The sequence below is a fragment of the Stenella coeruleoalba genome (assembly GCF_951394435.1).
Source record: "Stenella coeruleoalba genome assembly, chromosome: 10".
NCBI classification, from domain to species: domain Eukaryota; kingdom Metazoa; phylum Chordata; class Mammalia; order Artiodactyla; family Delphinidae; genus Stenella; species Stenella coeruleoalba.
In genome coordinates, this window is record NC_137156.1 from 51,561,047 (window position 1) to 51,584,548 (window position 23,502).

At 42.2% G+C, this 23,502-nt stretch overlaps 1 protein-coding gene across 14 annotated transcripts in view; it reads right to left on the reverse strand.

The window, feature by feature from the left end:
• The window catches only part of GADL1 (glutamate decarboxylase like 1), a 687,722-nt gene that overhangs the window by 247,264 nt on the left and 416,956 nt on the right, over positions 1-23,502 (reverse strand). For all 14 annotated transcript variants that reach the window (XM_079933919.1, XM_079933917.1, XM_079933916.1 and 11 more), the window contains 2 exons: positions 16,931-17,054; positions 15,884-15,967 (listed from right to left, as the gene is read on the reverse strand). The gene's annotated coding sequence lies outside the window, so the exon portion shown is untranslated. The remainder of the gene's footprint in view (positions 1-15,883; positions 15,968-16,930; positions 17,055-23,502) is intronic.

The window sequence follows — 23,502 nt, forward strand, 5'->3', positions numbered from 1 at the left end:
GTCAGGTTGGTTGATTAGATCCTTAACTCTTCAGTCAGATCTCCCTCTAGGGGACAAATACAAATTGTATGTTCTCAGTCACTCTTTGCCCTCTCTTCACTCTATCTGTTTCCACTTCCCTCCCACCTCCCTCCCACCTCCCTCCCTCCCTCCCTCCCTCCCTTCCTTCCCTCCTTTTCTCCCTCCCTCCCTCCTTCTCTCTCCTTCCTTCCTTCTCCCTCTTCCTTCCCTCCTTTCCTTCTTTCTTTTCCTTTCTTCCTGCCTCTGTCTTTCTCCCAAATAGAAGTATCACCAGAGAGTTTCCTGGTCCTTTATCATAATTTGATACCTGAACCTTTGCTGTTGTGTTTTCCTAGCAAAATACCCTGCTCTCCGGGTTCACTGTTCCAGGGTCACTGTTGCATGGGCCCAAGGGCTTGCACTGCTCTCACACCACCTCTGGGAGGTCCAGGCTTTGTGAGTCAGAGAGCTAAGACTGTCTTTCCACCAACTCCATCCTTTCTCTCTATCAAAGTGAAAGACTTTGACATACATAAATGTGCACCTATTAAATTATTTGTAGAAGCAAATGTCGCTGTAATGAGCTCAGCCAAACACTATTGCCATGGGCTGCTGCCTAGGCCTTAGAGAAACAGGCTAAAGGAAACTTTCTGTTGATAATACTCATCGTGATAAGATGTGACCACCATTCCTTTCTAAAAGGATCATAATGGATATTGATTCTTAGTTTTGGAGTTTGGCTCATTAAAATACCAAACAGAATTCTTTGGGGAATGAGCTATATTGATTGGTTCATTTTGCTTTTATGGGTTTGTTTCCTATGTAACATGTAATTGTATTTTATAGTTGCTATAATATGCAAGAATTAAAGACCTAATTTGGCTAAACAAGAATTGACTTATAAATTATGAAACATTCTCTCCCATCAAACTCCTGGATAATTAAACGAAACGTTAGCAAGTGCTATCTTTGCAGATTGTTTTGTATTTGGGGTGGGAGCTGGAAGAGTGGGAACTTTTTTTTTCTCCTGTCACTTTTTAACTTTCTTAGCACTTAAGCCACTAGTAATGAGTTTAGGGATTTCAGACAAGGCTGTTAAATTTTTGCTGAGGTATATTAAGCTGTCTTTTCTTTCACATTAGTTTGCTTCTAAAATCTCAAAGTGAACTGCCCTGAGTGGTATGGTGTCAAGGGCGCAGGTTCTGGCGGTAATTAGACTTAAGTTCAAATTAGACTCTGCCTCTCCCTCCTCATTTCAGTAGGTAGGTTGTACTTTCCTGCACCTTGTTTCTGCACTTGACCATGTAACATGCCTTTGCTGGTGGAAAGTGAGCATACATGATGCACAGAATAACTTGAAAAGCACTTGCATTATTGGGCTTGCCGTTTTGTTCTATCACAGCCATGAGAAGAACGTGCTTATATTAGCAGCTGGTCTCAGGAGAAGGAGAAAAAGCACCTGCGGGAGAGCCACCTCCAGCCAAGCTCAACCTAGACAGCCGACTCTCAGCCCATAGGTGTATTTCTGGGCTGAGGAAGTGATTATCGCTGCATGGTGCTGCAGTTGTATCACAGCTAACTGACATACCCTGTCGAGCATTATTTACCCATCATCTTCTCCCACTGTCAAGGGGGATGGCTCTCTCTCTCAGCACTGCCCTTAGAGATGAAGAAAGTCACCAACAAGAATAAAGAAATTAAAAAAAAAAAGAATAAAGAGATTAGTCCATGTGCTGAATGGATATGTACACATCCAGTGCAGAACAGGTCTTCCTATCTGCAAGAGTCAAGTTTATAGAGACAGGAAAGCATTTGTGGTGTCTAAGGAGTAACTGCCTGGAAGACTAAGAATATAGCCTTTACACCATGAAACATATATTAGAGAACAGAGCTGCTAAACAGGATAAACCATTAGAAGACAAGATAATAGACAGAAGGAGGAAAAATATGAGGGGAGATGACTAAAACCTAGATGCAAGAGATATTTAAGGGCCCAGCTGAATCCAAAAAGGAAAGATGAGGAGAAAGCCTAAATAAGATTACTTTATGTGGGGTTTTTTTTTCCCTTTGTTTAAATCAGAGTCTACAACTCTCACAGGGAATCAAGCATCTAAGCACGACTCCCTTAATGGTAGATTCACAGTGGCTGAGGGATTTATCAAGGTAAATGAGCTTCATAAACCTATCCACTTCAGCGATGGGTGGTAAAACAGGAAGTGACTCTGCACCCCATCCCAGGGAATCCTTGCACTTCAGCACAAAGAAGCACTGAGTGAGAAAGAAGAGCAGAAGAGACCAGGGGGACTGGAAAAGGGGTACACAGAGATGTGGACCTCAGGACCAGATGCTCGGGCTAAGCAATGAGAACACGGCTTAAGCAAAGAAATGGGATCTTTTCTGGACTGAAGAGTGTTAGCCATTAAGTTCCAGAGTCCCTGTCTTATTTGACACTTTCCGGTGAGCGAGTATTGCACAAGGAAATCTTTGCATCCGGGGATAACACTAAGGTCTTTTGAGCAATACATATAAGGCAGTTCAAGAAAGATCCCACAGGACTGATGGCTAAAAGGTGGCAGATGAGACTCAGTGTTGACAAATGTCTGATAAAATGTTTCAAGAAAATGGTGTTCTTCCATAAAATATCAGTAGTGTCTGTATGGCCAGTAACTTTAGGTGATTAGAAAGAGGGGTATACCCACAAAGACAAAAAAATAGGAAAGATGATGTTAGAAGAAGATGGAAAATGATAGACAAGTGGGAAGTGACTCAGTAGAAAAGAGAAACAAGAATGCTAAAGGCCTATAGAGGAGGGTGCCAGTAATATGCAAAGGGATTCAGACTGCAGAACCCAGAAACACTCAGAAATGGAAGCTATCAGGGGAAGGGTGGGGCACAAAGCAGAAGGGTTGGTATAAAGTCTGTATAAGGAGTAGTTAGACACCCAGATCCCCTCTCCTACACCCTCAGCCACTAAATGACAATTATTCTCCTACCCAACAAAGAGATGGAAAATTTTTTTTTCTAAAAAAATTGAACAAGGGTGGCTCCACTTCCTGTATGGTGAAGCACTATGTTAAAAAGACAATTAAGGAAATAGCTACATAAGTAACAGGCAGGTCCCTATCCTCTTTCCTCTACTTGCTTACTAAACACTAGGCAGGTGACTGGAAATACTTCCTACAAAAATAAACAAGCCTAAGAGAAAGATTTCCCCATTGAAAAGGCCAGCTTACTCCCTGATTTTGCTTTAGTGAAACACAAAGATTTGACAAGCCTTACTCATATATACAGAGCTTTCACCAGTTTTTTTAATACTTCATATAAAATATGATTAGATCTCCAAGGATCACCTGATATGTGTGAAAGCTCTCAACATCAAAGACTGAAACTGGATTGGCTGCATCTAACAGTTGGCCAAAAATAATAATGTTTTAAATATAAGAGGAATTAATATCATTTTTGTGTAAAACAAGTCTGAAAGTAGGCATTCCATGATGTGTATGGTGGTACAGAGTCATTAGGGACACAAGCTGCTTCTTTCAAGATAACAGAAAGCTGTTTCATCAAGCTAGCATCTAGATTCTGACCTCAACTAACCTCACAGTCCAAGATGGCCATTAGAGCTCCAGCCATCATGTCCAATTCCAAACAGCAGGGAGGAAAAGAGCAGAAAGATAAAAAAGCAAACCCTCCAGTTGAGTCATCTCTCTCTAGGCAGCTTCCATAGTAGCCCTCCAAATACTTCTACTTACCTTTCACTGGCCAGAACACCCTTCTTCTCTAGCTACCATGGAAGCTGGTAAATGCAGTCTTTCAGCAGGGTACATATCTGTCCTGAATAAAATTGTTTTATGGAAAAAGGAGAGGATAGATTTCTGATAGACTCAGCAATCTCAGACACATAAACACACACATGCGCATTCACACATACACACACACTGAATAAAGCAATTGGAAAGAAACATGGTTGATATGCCAGGAACAGAAGAAAACCTCAAAAAATATTTTCAGGGCTTCCCGGGTGGCGCAGTGGTTGAGAGTCCACCTGCCGATGCAAAGGACAGGGGCTCATGCCCCGGTCCGGGAATATCCCACATGCCACGGAGTGGCTGGGCCTGTGAGCCGTGGTCGCTGAGCCTGCATGTCCAGAGCCTGTGCTCCGCAACGGGAGAGGCTACAACAGTGAGAGGCCTGCGTACCGCAAAATAAATAAATAAATAAATAAATAAATAAATAAATAAATAAATAAATAAATAAATTTTCAGAGAGTTAGGAGATGTTTCACCCCAAGAATAAAAAACATATTTCTATTTAAAAGAAATGAACAAAAAATAAGAGCTGTATGAAATTTAAAATATGGTAGCCACCAAAAAAAGGAGAGTGAATTGAAAGATACAGTTGAAGAAATCTCACATAAAATAAAAGCAAAAAGACTAAGAGATAGTAGAAAAGACCAGAAAACTAGAAAATTAGTCCAGAAAGCTTAATATCCTAATAATGTTTGAGAAAGAGATTTTAGAGAAAATTGAAGGAGGTTAAAAAAATAGTTTTCTCTCTTTTGAAGGATATGTTCCCATTTGAAAGTGCTCACTGAATATCCTATAAAATAAAGGAGAAAAATTCACAAAAGGTACATTATTATGAAATATAAGAACACCAGAAAGACAAAATTTCCAGAAAGGAAAAAAAAAAAAAAAAAAGATTCCCAAAGCAACAATAAAAGATGGAAGATAGAACTCAAAGGAAAAATGCCTTATACAATCTCAGGGGTAATTATATTCAATCTAGAATCCTATACCCAGCCAAACTATCTATCAAATGTGAGGATAGAATAGCCATTTTCAAACATGAAGTGACTCAAAATGTTTATTTCCCATGCATTCTTTCTTGGAAAACCATTAGAAGATTTTCCCTGTTGAAATGATGCAGTAAACATAGAAAAGGGAAGATGTGAGACCCAAGAAACACAGGCTCCAACACAGAAGGTAAGTAAAGGAAATTCTCAGGATAACGACAAGGAAGTTCTCTGGACATCAGTTTTGCAACAGGCCTGGGGAACAACCAGTCAAGATTGTAGGAGGTGGATAGACTGGTCCAGGACAGGTGGAAGTAAGCAAAAGCATTAGAACTGATTAATATGACCATCCTGAGAGAGCCTTTATGTTTCTAGCAGAGAAAATTGGTTCACATTCATAATGCTTTACAAGTAACAAAACTGTAACAGGCTATTATCTCCTTTAAAAAAAAAAAAACCGAGGGACTTCCCTGGTAGTCCAGTGGCTAAGACTCCATACTCCCAATGCAGGGGCCCTAGGTTCAATCCCTGGTCAGGGAACTAGATCCCGCATGCCGCAACCAAGGATCCCGCATGCCGCAACTAAGACCCAGCGCAGCCCAATAAATAAATAAATAAATAAATGTTTTTTAAATTAAAATTAAAAAAAATATTAAAAAACTGAAAATTTGTATCAAAGGGATATATAATATAGGATAATTCATAGCTCATTTATGAACAATATTTACAAAGCTATAATAATGCAAAATGTTAATATAACCAGAAATTATGATGTAACAATATTAGAAAGATGGGGGAGGGAAGTTTAGGAAGTATATGTGGAATATAAAATTAATGAAGTTAAACATAGCAGTTTAAGCATATGATTTAGGAAAGTAGTGGTAAATAGGAGAAGAAAGAGTAAAAAAAGAATTAAGACCAGTTGCCTTTGGGGAGTGGGACTCCTGGCTGGAGAGCGGTAACGTAAGTTACTGCTGTTTTTCATGATAAACATTATGGAAGCACCACTTGACTTTTAGAACTATGACACCTATTGTTATGATGAAAGAAATTAATCATCTATGCAGAAGCAAACAAAACAAACTGGTTCTATAATGACAATTTCTGGGCAGCACTTGAAAATATTTGGGAAAAAAGGAGAAAAAAAAGAAATGTCAAACTGTTTGAGCACAGCTCTGCATTCTTCTGCTCAGACCCCCACATGCATTTCTGTCATCCCTGCTCAGAAAAGCTTTGCCAAAGCAGGAAAATACCCAAGAAGAGATTTGTATTAACCCAGCAGTAAAGCTGTTTCACCCTAAAGTGACCGCCTTCTGTCAAGACGCTGGCCCTCCCATTATTCTAAAAAACAAGACTAGTAATAAGGTCCTCTGTCTTAGAAGGTGAAGATTGAGGAGGACATTATCTACGTTTAATGTCATGAACATTCTGCCAAGAAGTATAAACTTAGTGTCATAGGAGTAGAAAAAGGCACAGGGGACAAGAGTGTCCCTATGCCCTTTCCTCATCGTCACAAATATAAAAAGTATTAACTGAGAGACATAAGTCATTAAAAATGCATTCAATCAGCTCTACCAATTATAAAGCTAAATCAATGTAAATATCTGAAACATTTCATCAAGGAACACTCAACTGCTGAATTGAGTGAACCACTCAAGACATGCAATAATATGGGTCAACATAAAAAAAGTCATGTTGGGACTTCCCTGGTGATTAGTGGTTAAGACTTCGCCTTCCAATGCAGGGGGTGTGGGTTCAATCTCTGGTCAGAGAGCTAAGATCCCACATGCCTTGCAGCCAAAAAAAACAAAACATAAAACAGAAGCCATATTGTAACAAATTCAATAAAGACTTTAAAAATGGTCCATATCAAAAAAAATCTTAAAAAAAAAATGTTGAGTGAAAGAAGCCAGACACAAGAGTACATACTGCATTTGTTCATTTTGCCATTGTTCTCTAAACTGTACATGTGTGATTCACATACTCTTCTAGGATGATATGATATGTTTCCTAATTTGAACCATTCTGAGGTTTACTCTTGCAAAAAGGTTTACTCTTGCAATATTTCTGGAATATAATACTTCTACCTAAAAATACTATCTATGGAGGTCATTAATGTTTGCTGAAAACCTACTGTCCTGTAGCTACATTATATATATCATCATCTTTATACTCAGAGTAGCACTTTATTAGTTATCATGATTCTAAATTAAAGATTAGACAACTGAGGCTCAGAAAGGCGAAGTAACCTTGCTCAAGATCTAGACACGCATGCAGATCTACTTGACTCCAGGGTCACCGCTCTTTTGACAGCATCAGATTGTGGTAATTTCATTCTTTTAAGAGGAAACAAAGGATTATTTGGAGTTGTATGCCGAACATGATCAGGAAAGGCAGTTGAAGCTCTCATCTCTCAGAAGCCTGGAGTAGATGGTGGTGGTCTAGCCTCCCTGGAGGGTGCCCCAGAAACGACTTTAGCATTGTTCTCTTTCTTCCATCATCTTTCACTCTTCTGGATAATTATGTGCCCTGATGCTTAGAGAAGTTCCATCCTTGACATTAACTTCAGCAATGATACAGAAACATTTGTCCTTCCCAGTGGGAAGCTAACTGAGAAAACAACTATCAATGATGAGCAGAAGCCAAAAATGAACAAAACTGGAAAGTGATGATTCAAACTGCTGGGAGCCTTAGATGAATTATGTAGGATATTCCAAATGCACTAGGATTTGACTGTTGCCAAAGAAAGTAAGTAGAACCTTGGTGATTTATTTAAGAGATTGTTTAAATTCACTTGATCCATGGCTAAGGCTCCAGAGGTGATATGACCCAGCCAGAATTGCTCCTCTTTCTGGAGTAAAAAGAAATGAATAAAAGGAGAGGTAGGTAACTAAAGTTCCCTTCTGATCACAAAAGAATGCCTAGTGATTGTTTTAGGAATCTCTTTAGGTTGGATAAATGGCAGAATACAGAATCTGCCCTCTCCCCAGCCAGTTTCATTTTTAAAAGCATCACAGTGAAGCCTCCAGAAGGGAGTTAAGTGCTGCAGAAGACAGCCACAAACAGCAACTTCTTAAAAATAAAACTGAAAAACAGACTACTTAATTTACAAAGTGTAGGGCATGCTAAGAGTGCAATAAAAATCCTGCCCATTTAGTGTCCACTCGTGTTTCAGCAAAACAGAGCACTTGCAAAGTGCTGTAAATTAAATTATAAGGCACAGCTATGGTGCATAATTCTCAGATACTCAGATATATATATATATATATATATATATATATATATATATATATACACACACACACATACAATTGAACTGAAACCATTCTTAATGCAAAAAATCTCTTAATATCTAATTGGTAAGCATCTCTATTGGCCATGTTTCCAGGACTGTATCTCTGAAATTTTTAGTAGTTAGGCTGTCTAGGTGACTCCGACCAGGGCGGTAGCAGTTAATGTTGTTGAGGAGGTTAAATTCTGGATCTATTTGAAGGATTTTCTGACAAATTGATGTGGGTTACGAGAGAGAGAGGGAAGCATAGAGAATGACTCAAGGTTTTTCACTTTGAGCAAATGAAAGATGGAGTCATGATAAAGCAAGATGAAGAAACCCAGGAGTGGAGCAAATTTGTAGGGAGAGGGAAGCTCAGTTTCGACGTGTTGGGTTTGAAATAACCACTAGACTTCCAAGTATAGGACTAGAGCAGGCAGGTGAATATATGAAGAGAGAGGGGAAAGACCTGATATTTTTTGTGTGCCTACATGGTTGCCAGACCTTATATTCGTTACCTCATTTAATTCCACAGAAACCTACGTGTTGGATATTTTACCTCTGTTTTGTTTTATGCTGTTTACATACAAATGTTGAGTATCAAAGCATTTAAATGACACTGTCAAGGTCATACAGCTGGTAGATGGGGAGGCTGGAATTCAAATCCAGGTTGCCTGATGCTAAAGTCCATGCTCTTTCTTTTTGCTGCGCCATGCTGCCTCAGGCCCGTGCCCTTTGTATCTTTTCACTCTTTGAGGAAGTGAATATTTCATTAGTGACAACATAGGTTGCATGTTCTAGAGACCCCAAATAGTAGTGGTTTAAACAAAACCATTGAAGTTATTTCTCTTTTCTGTAACGGATTGAGGTAGGTACTCCAGGCATCATCATGGGACCCAGGCTGCCCCCATCTTCCTGCTCCACCATCCCCATGATATTTCCTTTTCCTGAATGGATCAAAATAGCTGAATTCCATGGCCATGATCCAAACAACAAGATGGAAGAAGGGAGAATGATGGTGCCTATCTGAAAATTGTGCACATCATTACTATTCACATATCATTGGCCAAAACTTAGTCCTAAGCCACCTCTAGCTGCAAGGCAGGCTGGGAAATATTGCCTTTATTTTCAGCAATCAAATGTCAAGCTAAAAAACCAGGCCTTCTAATATTATACTTTGAGAGAAAAGGGGAGAATAGGGATCAGAGGATAGCAAGATCTGCTCTAAAAGTTGGACTAAATTTCTTCTTAATGTCTTCAGGTGAATGCTATGAAACAAGTTCATTTTATATAGGTTTGAATTTTAAAATATCATTAAAATCTCAATGTATGTGTATTTTTAAAAATGCTAATTCCTTCATATAAAATGCAAGGAAACAATATTTCAAAGGATGGTGTGAAATCATAGAAAATATATGTATTGGTCTTTGTGCCTGGTTCCTAACACGGAGCTCCTGAAAACCTTGTAATTTTCTAAGTGATAAGGGCAGTAGGAGCATCTTTTGTTCTACTATTTGGTCTTTGACCCTAGGTCCTAAATCCCTTGGAATTTCCTGGGTGATAGGAGTCTTTTGTCCAAAGGAGGAGACTCTTGGAGGACTCCTGGATGGCTTCGGGATGGGGGCTGATCACCAGAAAGACCAAGCCATGATTAGAAGCTTGGAACTTTCAGCCCCACCCTCCATCCTCCAGGAAGGGGAGAGGGATTGGAGATTGATCCAATGATCGTGCCTACCTGATGAAGCCCCCATAAAAATCCCAAAAGAATTAACTGTGGCATGAACACATCCATGTGCCAGGAGGCTGATGCACCCCAACTCCAAGGGGACAAAAGCTCCTGTGCTCAGGACCCCTCCAGACCTCGCCCCATGTATCTCTTCATCTGGCTGATCATCTGTATCCTTCATCACATTCTTTATTATATAAAAAACCAGTAAAAATAAGTATGTGTTTCCCGGAATTCTGTGAGCTGTTCTAGCAAACAACAGAACCTGTGGAAGGAATCGTGGGAACCTGCAATTTATAGCTAGTCGGTCAGAAGCCCAGGTGACAACCTGGGACACACAACTGGCATCTGAGGTGAGAGAGCAGTCCTGTGGGACTGAGCCCTTAACCTGTGGGGTCGACACTAACTCCAATTAGTGTCAGAATTGAACTGAATTGCAGGATGCCCAGCTGGTGTTGCAGAGGACTGCTTGGTGTGGGGGAAAAACCTACATAGCTGGTGTCAGAAGTGTGAGTGTGGCAGCAGTGTGTGCATAAGGGAGAAACACAGGAGAGCTCCTTCCCATACAGATGGGGACAATGTGGGTCGTAAACTATGCTGACACTATTGCCATATGGAACCACCAATTTAGCTGGTATATCAAAATTCCTGTCATCCTTGGCCAGGATGAGTCTTGAAAGACATGAGTTTTTAATTATCAGATTCTCTCAGTAATGCATCTGTCACATAAACTGTGGCCGCCCAATAATTTTAACTTCCCTTTCCATGATCCAACAAGACAGTTCTTTTTTTTTTTTTTTGCGGTACGCGGCCTCTCACTGTTGTGGCCTCTCCCGTTGCGGAGCACAGGCTCCGGACGCGCAGGCTCAGCGGCCATGGCTCATGGGCCCAGCCGCTCTGCGGCATGTGGGATCCTCCCGGACCGGGGCACGAACCCGTGTCCCCTGCATTGGCAGGCCGACTCTCAACCACTGTGCCACCAGGGAAGCCCAAGACAGTTCTTTTATAACAGAGCAACTCTTGTCAAAATAGTGTTACTTTTCAAATCAAACTGCCAATTTTAGGAAATTGAGGTCAAAAACACCAAGATTGTTCCTCTACTTCTCTCTGCTCCTATTATTAGGTAGAATAACAATGACGGTAATAATCATGAGGAATGAGAGAAAAAAACTTTTTAATGTAAACCCCAAATTTACATTTCTATTTCAGACTTCTAGCTGGTTTGTATATATCACTGTCTCCACCTGGAAGTCTGATAGACACAGCAATCTCAGAATGTCCAAACTGAACCCTTAAAATATTTACACCCTGCATAGCCTACTCATCTCAGTTGTTGGAAACCTAACCCTTCCAGTTATCCAATCCTTCCACAGGACAACAATTTGGGATGCTTCTCATGTTCTCATACTCACATCCAATCCATCAGAAGATCCTTTTGGTTCCATCATAATCTGATGACTTCTCACCACATCCACCTCTGCTATCATAGTACTGGCCACCATCTTCCTTTTCCTGGGCTATTGCAATATCCCCCCATTCTTCCTGTAACCCTACAGTCAACACTCAACGAAGCAGCCAGGGTGATGCTTTTAAAACATGACTCAGATCATGCTCTTCCTCTGCTCAAAGGCCTGCAAGTGGTTTCCCATGTGCCTCATAGTAATGGCCACAGGGGTCTCCAAAGCCCTGTGACCTTCCTGCCTGCTCCTCTCTCCCTGCTCACTTGGCTGAAGCTCCTGGGACATGACAGGCATTTCCACCTGAGGGACGTTGCTCTCGTCATTCCCCTGCCTAAAGTGCCCTTTCGGCCAGTCATCCCCTGGCTCCAGCCCTCACCTCCTTTATGTCTTTGCTCCTCAGTGAAGCTGACCTTCATCCCTACTTAACACCTCAGCTACTCTCCACCTCAGCATGCTAGATTCTCCTTGATTCTACTCTACTTTTTCTTTTATTTTTTTCCCACAGTGTTCAACACCTTTACTTATTTGGCAGTGTTAATTCTCTCTCTCCACTCAGAATGCCATCTCCTCGTGGGCAGGGATCCATGTCTGTCTTGTTCATTGCTTGCAGGCCCCAGCCTAGAACAATGATGGGCACATAGGAGCCCAGCCCAGAATGATGATGGGCCCACAGGAGCCCCAGCCCAGAACAGTGATAGGCACACAGGAGGGAACTCTGCTCTGTACAACTGCAAGTTACACCTACTAACCATGTCACTGTGCACTTATCAAAGAACTATTACATTTAATAACAATTGTATTAAATTGTTTTATGGATAAAGACATTCTCAGAAAAACATGGCATCCTATTGTTGGGATTTTTTCTCAGATTTTGTATAATTTCATTAGAAAACACTGCGTTTATGGCTCAGAAAGCTTAACCAAATAACTTCTAACTAGTCGAGTGGTTGAAAAAGAGGTAAAAGAGGTCAAAAAGAGGTAAAAAGAAAACCAGCTATTTGCTTTCAGGAAAGGCATGAAAGTTGGCAAGACTTCAGATTACTAAGGGAAGAAATTCTCGAGGGTTTCATTTCGGTAACTGTACCTAGTATTAATGATCCGCCAACCTGTTGTTTAAACACGCACAGTCAACACATTATGCAAACAACGCCCTGGCCAACAGCATGCGGGGGCTTTTCACGCACGCCACACTTAAGACCCAAAGTCATAGCTAATTTATGGCCAAGGACACAACTAATGTGAGCAGTAAATAAAGTCGTGCCCCGAGAGTCGGCAGATCAAGAAAGATGTCACTACACTGGAATTACTCAAGGTCATAAACTAGGGCCTCTTTATTTGTTCTGCTTCTGGACCGAGGCCTAGACCTAGCTCAGTGTGGACAGTCAGTGTTGTGGAATGAATGAATGAATAAATGAACAAATGAATGACAGGGCTGCTAAAGAGGACGGAGTCCTTTACAGAGACTTCTTAAAGTTGTTCTCATTGCTTTCACTTTTTCATTTCTCCTTCTATTTCATTAAGATGATTGAAGAGGAGGATGAGAAATAATCTCATGAGAGGAATCTGAATAATGATCTGTTTCATGGCAAAGCAATTAAAGGCCAGAGATACAAAATTATTGGGCCAAGACCGCACACCTTTTGGTAAAGACTTTACAAATAAATAAAATTTACAGACGTTTTCTCACATTTTTATAGTAGTTTTTCAAAACCCACACTCATGGGACTTCCCTGGTGGTCCAGTGGTTAAGACTCCACACTCCCAATGCAGAGGGCCCAGGTTAGATCCCTGGTCAGGGAACTAGATCCCACATGCCACAACTAAGATCCCTTATGCCGCAGCGAAGATCCCACACGTGGCAATGAAGTTCCCGTGTGCTAAGACCTGGTGCAAACAGGGAGGTCAGCTCTGTGGTTTGTGACCACCTAGAGGGGTGGGATAGGGAGGGTGGGAGGGAGGGAGACGTAAGAGGGAAGGGATATGGGAACATATGTGTATGTATAACTGATTCACTTTGTTATAAAGCAGAAACTAACACACCATTGTAAAGCAATTATATTCCAATAAAGATGTTAAAAAAAAAAGACCTGGTGCAGCCAAATAAATAAATAAATATTTAGAAAAAACACACTCATGATTCTAACAATACGTCCAGATTACTGAAGATTTTCAGATTTACTCTATCTTTAAAACCAAAACTATAGGGCTTTTCTTTGTAATTATACATCAATTTCCAAGGGGATAGGGAAATAAAATTCATGAATGACTCATTCCCAAAGAGCTCACAGACATTCCTGCTAGGGTACCCCATTCTCACTCTTGTGTGACCTTAAAAAACTCTACAATGAGAACAGATTTTGAGTGGGTGAGACGAGGAAAGACTCCCGGTTCCCTATCCCCAATCCTTCGATGTAAGCAGTTTCGTAAAATTCCTTTTAACCAAGGACCACAATTGTTATTCCATAAAAATACTTAAAATGCAAATATCTCTGGAAGAGAAAAAAACAAAACTGTTGACTTAGATTCACACTAGGGGGTAAATAGCTTATCAGATCTTTTCCAGGGAGTAGGTTCTGAGGGCTTCAGACTCCAAGGAGAGAAACAAAGCACTGGAGAAAAGTAAAACAAATGTTGCCTCACTTACATCTTTGCTTGAGGCTACCCTGCCTCTGAATTTAGCAGTGTCTCTAGCAGATCAATTCCCAGGAATTTGGTCTGAGCACTTACAACTCCAGTGTCCAGTTCTATTCTCACTGCCTCAGCCTTCCTCTACCTGCCTGCTTTGGTCCTCCCAGCAGTCCCTCTGCCAAAGGCAATTCCAGTTTTGTCCCCGTCTGTCTCAATGTAGCTGCTCTCATGGGATAAAATACTAAACGAGAATCTTTTGAGATAACTGTAACCCAGGTGACTAGTAAAGGACTCAGGTTTTCTTCCTAAGGACAGTATTACTTGTCAGATCCCATGGGAGTAGGCCCTGAGATAGATCTGTAGCAGGAAGTTTATTGCAGACTATTCTCAGAATCAACACTCCTGGGGAACTGAGGGGAGCAGGGCTGGTAAGGAGAGAAGCTGAGCGGCGATGCAGTTGAAGCAAAGGTCTCGGCCAATCCAATGGAGAGACCATAGCCAAGATGGCCCTTCGGAGGTATCCTGAATGAAGGCAGGAGGGCTGCCACACTTACAGCCCAGCATTGACCAGACATCAAATGCCATCTATGCCTGAGTAGCGGGCATGATCTTGGAGAGATCTCGGGCAAGGCAGCCCCTATAGCTGAGGGCAAGACCCAAAGAGGACCATCAGCTGAAGGCCATCAGCCAACAGCACTGCCAGCAGCTGGGGAAATAGGTGCTTCAGTCCTGGAGGAGCAGCCTAGCAAGGTACCACAGCATCCGCTACCATAAATCACTGCTCCTTTTAAGTGCAAGCTTTGAACAAGGGCTCAGAGAAAGAGAAAACGGATGGTTATTTTGTTAGAAACTTTACCAAGATCTGTTCTGTTCAGAAACCCATGCCCCCACCCCCCGCCAACGCAGCAGTAATGTCGCCCACGGTTTAGTTTTGAGTTGCCGGTTCAACACTTCTGGATCAATCTGCATTTGCAACTGTCACACTGATAATAACTCAATGCGAGCATCTGCTTGCTTCACTGTAAGTGTAGTCAGACTCACAAATTAAAATGTTCGAAATTCATATTATAATAAATTAATTTTCTGTCATTTCTCCTTTATATTCAGTTAAAAATATGTGCATAAGTAATAATATTCATATAAATTTCATTTCAGGATAGTAAAGGAAGCATTATAAAATATTTGATGTGAAAAAGAGAGAATTAAATCTGAAAAAGTAATTTAGGATTGGAACTTGCCCTAGAGTAATTCTCCTGGCTGCCCATTAAAATCATCTAGAAAGCTGTAAGACATCCTGATGTCCAGGCCGTACCCCAGGCCAACTAAATCAAACCTCTGGGGTAAAACCCAGGCATCGTTATTCTGGAAACTCCCCAAGGAATTGCAGTGTACAGATAAGGTTGAAAAGTCTGGGCCCTAGTGCAATAGATTTCAAACTTGAGTGTTTCACAATCAGCAGGAAAGCTTGTCCAACCACATTTTCCTAGGCCCCACCCCCAGAGTTTCAATAGCTCTGGGATGGGGCTCATAATGTGCATTTCTAATCAGTTCCTGGGTGATGCTGATGCTGCTGGTCCCAGGACCATACTTTGAGAAACAGGGTTCTAGGGGCTTTGCCTAACCAGAGTCTCCCACCACATTTAACAAATCCCCACCCTTACTTCCTGGTTCCCCTACCCTCCATCCCCCAATCAAACACCTTGGAAAATCTTGGAAATTTTTTCTTTAAATCAGCCTTTGCAAAGACACTTTCCCCTCTACACAGCTATTTCCAAACGCTACATTTTCCCATCCCCCTAAGCAGCAACCACCAGCCACCAGCTAAGACAACCTCTAACTTCTTCCATGGTTTTTCATCTCCTTTTGTCTTGAATTTCTCTGTCACTTAGGCATGATTCTGCAGATTATAGGACTAGAAATACTCTCTTGAAACAGCAAACTAATTGCTTCTATTGCATACTTCAAGCCCAGCATTTATGCTGTTGGAAAGCAAATCCACTCACCTATGTCTTTTCACACTTGCTGTTTTGTATCCTGACATGGGCCACATGCAGTTGTTCATCTACACAGCATTTTGCTGGCAGGATCTAGAAATGCATTACACTGTTATGACTCAAATCAAGCAATGTCTGTAAATAACACAAAGATGGAAAGCAGTAATTTGGCTACAGTGCTCTCTTAGTTTCCCCTAAAATCAAGGTATTTCACAGGAGGGTTTAAAATAAGATTTAACCCTCGCTTTCTCACAGTGCTTTCAATGGGAAAGAGACCTTTCTGAAAGGTCTTCTCATATTAAGACTCATACCCTCAAATCCAAACACTAAATCTGAAAAGGTGTTTGAAGATGCAGATAAAAATGAACTTTCCCATTTAAGAGAGGCTGAAGAAAAAGGAGACCAAAAAAGTCCTCATTTTCTCTAGCCAAAGAAGAATATTCAGACAATTTTTCAGTTTGGCCAAGATTAGTAACTCATAATCTGAAGATACTGGCTTCTGTTGAAGTGAATATCAAGATTTATTGACCTGCGGAGTAAATGTTAACGGAGGTGAAGCTGAGGTTAATAACAAAGTTCAAGGGATAATATACATCCTTATATTTGCTGAAATAAAAACTCAGCCATATATCGCTCATACATACATTCAGAAACCTCTTTTACCAAAAAGCTCTGGAAATCTCTTTGCTGTGACAGATTGCTTAAACATATGGCCGAATTTCCATTTGTATTAACATTCTCCAGGTACCCAGCCAGCCAGAAAAGCAAAGCATTAATCACTTCCTCTGAGGATCATCAGTAGCCAATCAAAGGGTGGCCACTTATTTACATATGAGATCTGATTGGAAGATCCTAACCAGCAACTCATTCTCATCAATCCTACTAATGTAAGCAGAGTATTGAAGTGACCCACACTTTTTATCACATACAAAATAAAAATATTCTAAACTTTTAACTTCATACAAATCCAAATAAATATGCTCATTGTCCACAACAAATTTTATAAACTAATGTTTGTTAAGGAGACATTTTTAAAAATAGAAAATAGAAGTTTACCTGAATAAAGGAAGAGATTTCTGGCTCTGGTGCAGAGGACCATTGCTGGAATTCCGGCTCTACAACTTATTTGCTCTGTGACATTAGGCAAGTCACTCAACTGCTCTGTGCCTCAGTTCCTCATCTGTAAAATGAAGATGATAGCACCAACTTCATAAAGTTGTTTTGAGATTAAATGACTTAGGATATGTAAAGTACTTTAAGTGTGCCCAGAGTGTAGCAAGGGGTATAAAAATATTTGTTTTTAAAAAAAGTTCTAGGGGAAAAAGAACTTAAAGGTCACATGGCCCAAAAGCCTCAAAGCTTTGTGGGCATCAGATTCATAGTTTTCTCATGCTTGGACTGAGCCATTGACCATTAAGTATTGCTACTACTGATGTTTATTTAAATTTAAATTTTGTTGTCAACATCTAAAACTCAGGAGAATTCCATGTAAAATAATCAGGATATACAGCTCTTCTTGAAAAACTTTTCACACACACAAATCCATACTGGACTCATTCTCAGAGGCCAACAATCGAATGGTGCTGAGGGGCAGTTGCCTGCTACACAGAGGTAAGGAAGGTCCCAGAGGACATGCTCTCCTTCGGCCACAGTTCCCACACCCCCCATTACTCCCCTTCCTGAGGCTGAGGGTCAACTGACAGGTATTACCCCAGTGACATCATTGCTTTTATTATAGAATAAAAAAAAAAGAAAAATCACATCCATGTCTTTTACAAAAATAGAAAAAAGAAACAACAAGCTACGTGTCTCCAAAAACAAAAAAAAATGTGAGCCAGACAGACTTTTCTAGAACATAAAGATTTCTGGGCTTAATACGCCAACAAAGCGTGTCTGCAGCAAAAGAATACAACTTAATCTTCCATTAGGAAAACAAACCATGAGAAGAGCCATGGCTGGTGTGTGGAAAGGATGCCAATGAAAAGATTAACGATCTGTGAAAGGGACTGGAATTTCAACACAGTTGTTTTTGTGAGTGTGAAGAAAACAAGTAGCAATGCTGTGATATACAGTAATGTACACGTTTACGGTTCTGCCACTTGTCCTGCCCATGTAGGTGTTTGTATTTCTGACCCCTGACCCAAGCCAACCTTATCATTGTATAAATGAAGGAATTGAAGCCAGAGAAGTAAAGGGATTTGAGGTGGATATGAAACCACAACCTGGGTCTCTTGGGTACAGTTCAAGTAGGAACAGCAGTGTGACCTCACAATGATGCTCAGAGTGAATATACACCCTCATGTGAGCTGAATCCCAACCTTCTCATCTTATCAGACCATAGACACAGATACTCTCTGAGTGTTAAGCTCTCCAGTTAGAAAACACGAATCTCAGTCTTGGAATTCCATTTGCCCAAAGTGTTTACAAGATGGAATCAAATGTTTGATCTACTGGTGTTTGGGTCAACAGACCACATAAATGAATTTAACACTTACCCGAGGTCATAATTGGCAAAATGTCAATGTTGAGTGAAAATATAAAACAGACACTTAAACAGTAAACACACATTTGGTGACATGACATCTCATCACTTGCCAGAAATGTCTCTATTTTCCTATCTCAAACAGTATAAACAGCCTTCATTTCTTTTTGAGAAAGTGCACCATCACTTGACATCTCTTACTTAACCTTAGTTGACTCTCTGATTCACTCTAATTTTATTATCTCATTTTCTCCCAATTCTATGAGCCCACTCGTCAGATACCTTTAGAAAGATTGCAAGATACATGCCTGAAACTATAAAACCAAGGACTGGATAAAAACAAAAACAAAAAACTTACCCTCTCTCAAACAGACATGCAAATTATTAAAGTCAAAGGTTACAATATTAATTAATATTTACGATTATTCACTCCAAGTATGTTTTGTTTTCTATGCCTTTGCTGTTCCTTTTTTGGCCAATGGCTTTCCCAAAATAGGAAATGAAAATTCTTATTCCATTGCTTATTTTATTTTTGATGGTGTTTTCTTTTAGTTTTATTTTTTAAGGTATTAACTGATCTTTTTTCCTTTAGTATTGCCCCTTCTTTCCCTTCCTGTTCAAGGGGAGGGGGCTTTCTAGAATTGCCTCAAGGGAGGGGTCTAATGCCTCAAGGGTGGAAACCCCTTAAAGGGTGGAAATGGGCTTTCAGGCTTTGGTTTACAAAATTCTAACCCAATTAAAACTAGTGGTGATCATATGTCAAGAGAAAGAGTCTGAGGGAAAATATAGAAGAGAGAGGGATCCTCTTGAGAGAGTTAAGAAGGGGAGGTGTGAGATGGGATCCCAAGAAACTGAGACTCTGCACCTGTTTCCTGGGCAGAGCTCGGTGCCAGGCAGGTGATTCCAGGCTTCCCTGGGAATCCCATGCTCCTCATCTGAGGCCACGTGCAGCAAAGACCTCCAGACCCGAGAGGCCAACAGCGTCAGGAAGAAGGACATCCCAGCACGCCTGTGTGGCCTGATGCCCAAGATGCAGCTGCGCGGCCCCACTCACCCCACTAAGCAACCTCCCCTGGGATCACAACTGCTTACGGAGGTTCAAACCCTAGGGGAGGGGAGGGGAAGCTCCAAATAGACTGAGCAGAAAGAATGGGTGGATCAAAAAGAAAAAGACAGTTGTGAGGTTCTCACAACTTTTTTGTGAGGTTCTCACAAAAGACAGTTGTGAGGTTCTATAATTGGCTTTTCTTGTATATCTGAGCTTATTACCTGAGTTTGTGAACTCATTTAAGGACAAAATTCAAGCACCAGGATTATTCTGAATGAAGATAAGATAAACAGCCCCCATTGGGTTGTCAGCAATGAGCTTATCCCCCCTTTCAACAACTCTGTCCAAAATCCCCTTAAGAAACCCTGTTTCCCCATCACTAACCTAGGCATCCAAACCAGAAACAAGGCTTCATCTTCGCTTTCCTCCACCTCTCAACCCATTTATCATTTCCTTCTGTTGGGGGAGGCCATCGAGAGGACATGACTACTGGCTGACTCTGAGCTGGACCTGGGCAATCAGCAGCCCCTCCTGCATCCTTGGAATGTACATTCCACCTGCCCTGCTCACACTGGAAGCTGCCCCAAGGACGCAGCCTTGAGATAGGATAGTGCTGTTGAGACCATCTGGATAGACAGTATACGTGACTAAACCCACTTAAAGCCTCTGTGTAAACTTTTAAGATTCTGGCAGTGGATGTAGGGATCCACCTACATCCACCTCCACTTGCGACGTCCGAGACAAGCCTCCTATGTTACACCTGCCTCTTACCTATCTGGAGTGTTCTGCCACTTTCTTCAGTCTCTCCTTGCCCTCTGTGTACAGGGGTCAGTTTGGGAACCAACAACAGGCAAGCCAGGCAGGAGACCAAAGAAATGGGTCTTGGGAAAGAGCCATCTGCCACGGGGGAATCCCAGGTTGGTCATCAACCTCTGTGTGGGGAGGGATGACCCATACAGTAGATACTTTTGGACCACTGTGTGAGTACAGGGATGCCTCCGAAGTCAGCTTGTCTAATGCGCTTGTTTGAGGAACTGCACAGAGCACACTGAGGAAAAGAAGTGATGACATACTTTAAGATCATTTAAAAATCAAAATGGATGGGTGGCCCTGGTGGAAGTGCTTTCAGACAGGATCCTGCATCCCTAAGAACTTGAATCTTCTAAATGGTGTCAAACTCAAAAGATACCATCAGCCATTTTCAAAACAATATGCACTAGTTTCAAAGATCCTCCCCCTTTGCAACTATGTAATCATTTCAAACCCCAACCAATCCTTTCTTAGCAAGAGCCCTTACTTCTTGCCAGCTCCAATCCTAATTCTTGATAAACAATTTATGTAACCTTGTGGGTTTTGCCTTTATAAGCCTCCCCCATTTTTGTGTCCAGCGGAACACAATTCAGGTGCTTCTTGGATCTGTGTCTCCTGGGCTGCAGTCCTAACAAATCCCAAATAATCGCTTTTTTTCTTTTCTTTTTTTTTTTTTAACCTCAACCGGGTCTCCATTCTTAGAATTCTTGGCTAACAGAAGAGGATGGAGGGCTGCTGTGGTGGGCTGACCTCTAGGGTGGGCAGGGTGGCTGGACACTGATGTCCAGCTAGAGGTTGAAGCTAGCTGTTCAGGGAGTGGGAAGAAGAGCAGAGGTTAGAGGACGTGCAGACAAGGCGCAAGACCAGGGTGGTAAGTCCCCGTTTTGCAAAGTGAGGCAGGTGCAGGATACTGTGCATTAAGGTCTGAGCCCTCATAGCAAAGCCTGATGGGGACGCTAAGAGGTGGGATCCTGGGAAAGTGAGGAGGGAAAGAGAAGGATGTTGTGTAATGACTGTGAAATGGACATAACGCCCTAATGCAGAGGAAAGAAAGCAGAGGCACAGTGACAGCATCCCAGCCCATGGGGCAGCCTCCAATTCAGGAAACACTCGTGACGAGAGAATACATGCCTGCTAAGTTTACTCATATAGCTGCTAAGTTCCAGCAAAAGGCCAGGGAAGGTACCCAGGTGTGGTGAGTGGGGATATGGGATACCGGGTGGAGGGTGGCTTTTCTCTAACGGGCAGGAGGCAGAGGAAATGAGCCCCATCAGCACATACCCAACCCTCCGGCAGCACCTGCGTGGTGCTTGGGGGATTCCAGGGCCTCACTCCCTTGTTAATTGGATTATTCTAGCTGCAGGGAGGCTTGGCCCAGTGAGGGCGTCTCCCTGGACATGTGGGGCCTTGGGAATCTACAGAGGAGGTGCCACAAATCCATAGGGAGTGGGGAATGAGACAGGCCATCTACCCCCTGTGTTTGAAGGCCCTGATTGGGCCACATTCACTGCAGGAATATAAACCAAGACAATCAGTCTGCCCCCAGCACCCGGTGTGGGACCTGACATCCACGCTCAGCCCAGTCGTGGGACAGGACATTTATGACGTTGGGTGGTCCACTGTCCATTGCTGATCTGGGGGGGACTGGCAAATCCCGGGAATGGGTACAGGCTGTGGGAAAGAGCCAAGACAGAGAGGAAGCTGGCAAAGCCAGAAGGCTATCCCAAGGCTGTAAAGGGTCCAGTGAAAGGGTCCAGCAGAGGCCTCAGGGATACAGTCCTATTCTAGGTGGGATGCAGGCCGCTGGAGGTGATCCAAGGCCTTGTGTTGGGCTCACTATTCACTGGTCCTCAGAAATAGACAAAAGGTGACAGCTCTGGTGGATACTAGCGCTGAACATACTCTAATACGTGGTCACCCTCAGGGGGTTTCCTGCCCCCCTCAGCACCATCGATGGTTACTGATGGCAAACGGTTACAGAAGGTTCTGTCAAGGAAAGTCACCTTGACACAGCAAACTGGGCACTCTCCCTCCCAAGAATACAAGGTTTTTATCTCTCCAATACCAGAGAACACACTGGTCACCAACAACTTACAAGGTCAGATGCTACAAACCTCTATCAGTGAATCCACCTCCGGGTGACAGTGGGCAAACCAGTGCTGAGGGGAAACCCCAACTGGGAACCAGGAAGTTTACCTTCCCCATACAGAGTGGTAACTGTCAATGTAAGCTGCCTGAGGGGGCTGGAGCAGAAGGAAATAGGAGAAACTACCCAAGAACAACATCGAATGGGTACTGCACGTCCTGCCCACAGTGCTCTTAACCAAAATTACATAGATGGAGACCTGACTGAAATGAAATATTTGGGGTTTGTTAGGACTGCTGCCTGGGAGACACAGATTCAAGAAGCACTTGAATTTTGTTCCACCCAACTACAAAATGGCGTTATAAAGGCAAAAACTGAAGGTTATATTTACATGAATTGTTTATCAAGGATTGAAATTAGAGCTGGCCAGAAGTATGGGTGATTGTTAAGTTAGGCTTATTTGGGGTCTGAAATGGTTGCATAGTTACAAGAGGAGAACTTGAGACCATAAGGTTGCAGCTGGCAGGTGCTGTTCTGAATACAGCTGGTGGTGTCCTTGAGTCTGGTACAGTTCAAAGAAAGTTCAAGTTCTCAGTGGGGCAGAGACCTGTCTGAGACCAGATCCTCAATGGCTGCCTAATTCCATTTTTGTAAGCATGAACTGTGAGCCAGTTCTGTAACAAGTCTCCCCATGTATGTATGTGATATACATATACACTACTGGTTCTGTTTCCTAGAGAACCCTGATAACACACCCCCTTCTCTGTCCTTCCCAGCCCTTCCCTGATCAATGCGTTCATCATCTCTTGACTCACCTGTTCTCCTACCCTTCCAGCTTGTCTGACTTGTCTCTGGGATTTCAGTCTTGTCTCCCATCGAGTCTAATATCAAGGGAGCCTCTGAGAATTCTACAATTCAAATCTGGCGAGATCTTTCTGATTAAATTCCTATATTGTGGCTTCACAGGTACAGTTTTAGCTCCTGTCCCCCGATCTCTCTACAGGCTCAGGTCTTCTCTCACCTCCAGTCCATGGTCACCATGCTGCCACGAAGCTATGTCTCTCCTCGGTGCTTGGTTCCTGCTGACCCCTCTGCCCCAACTCCCCACCTCACCTTGTTCTTTCTCCCCTCTCCCACTGGGCTAACTCTAGCATACCCTGCAAGTCTCGGGGAGCCCCACTTTCTCTAAAGATTTGACCACC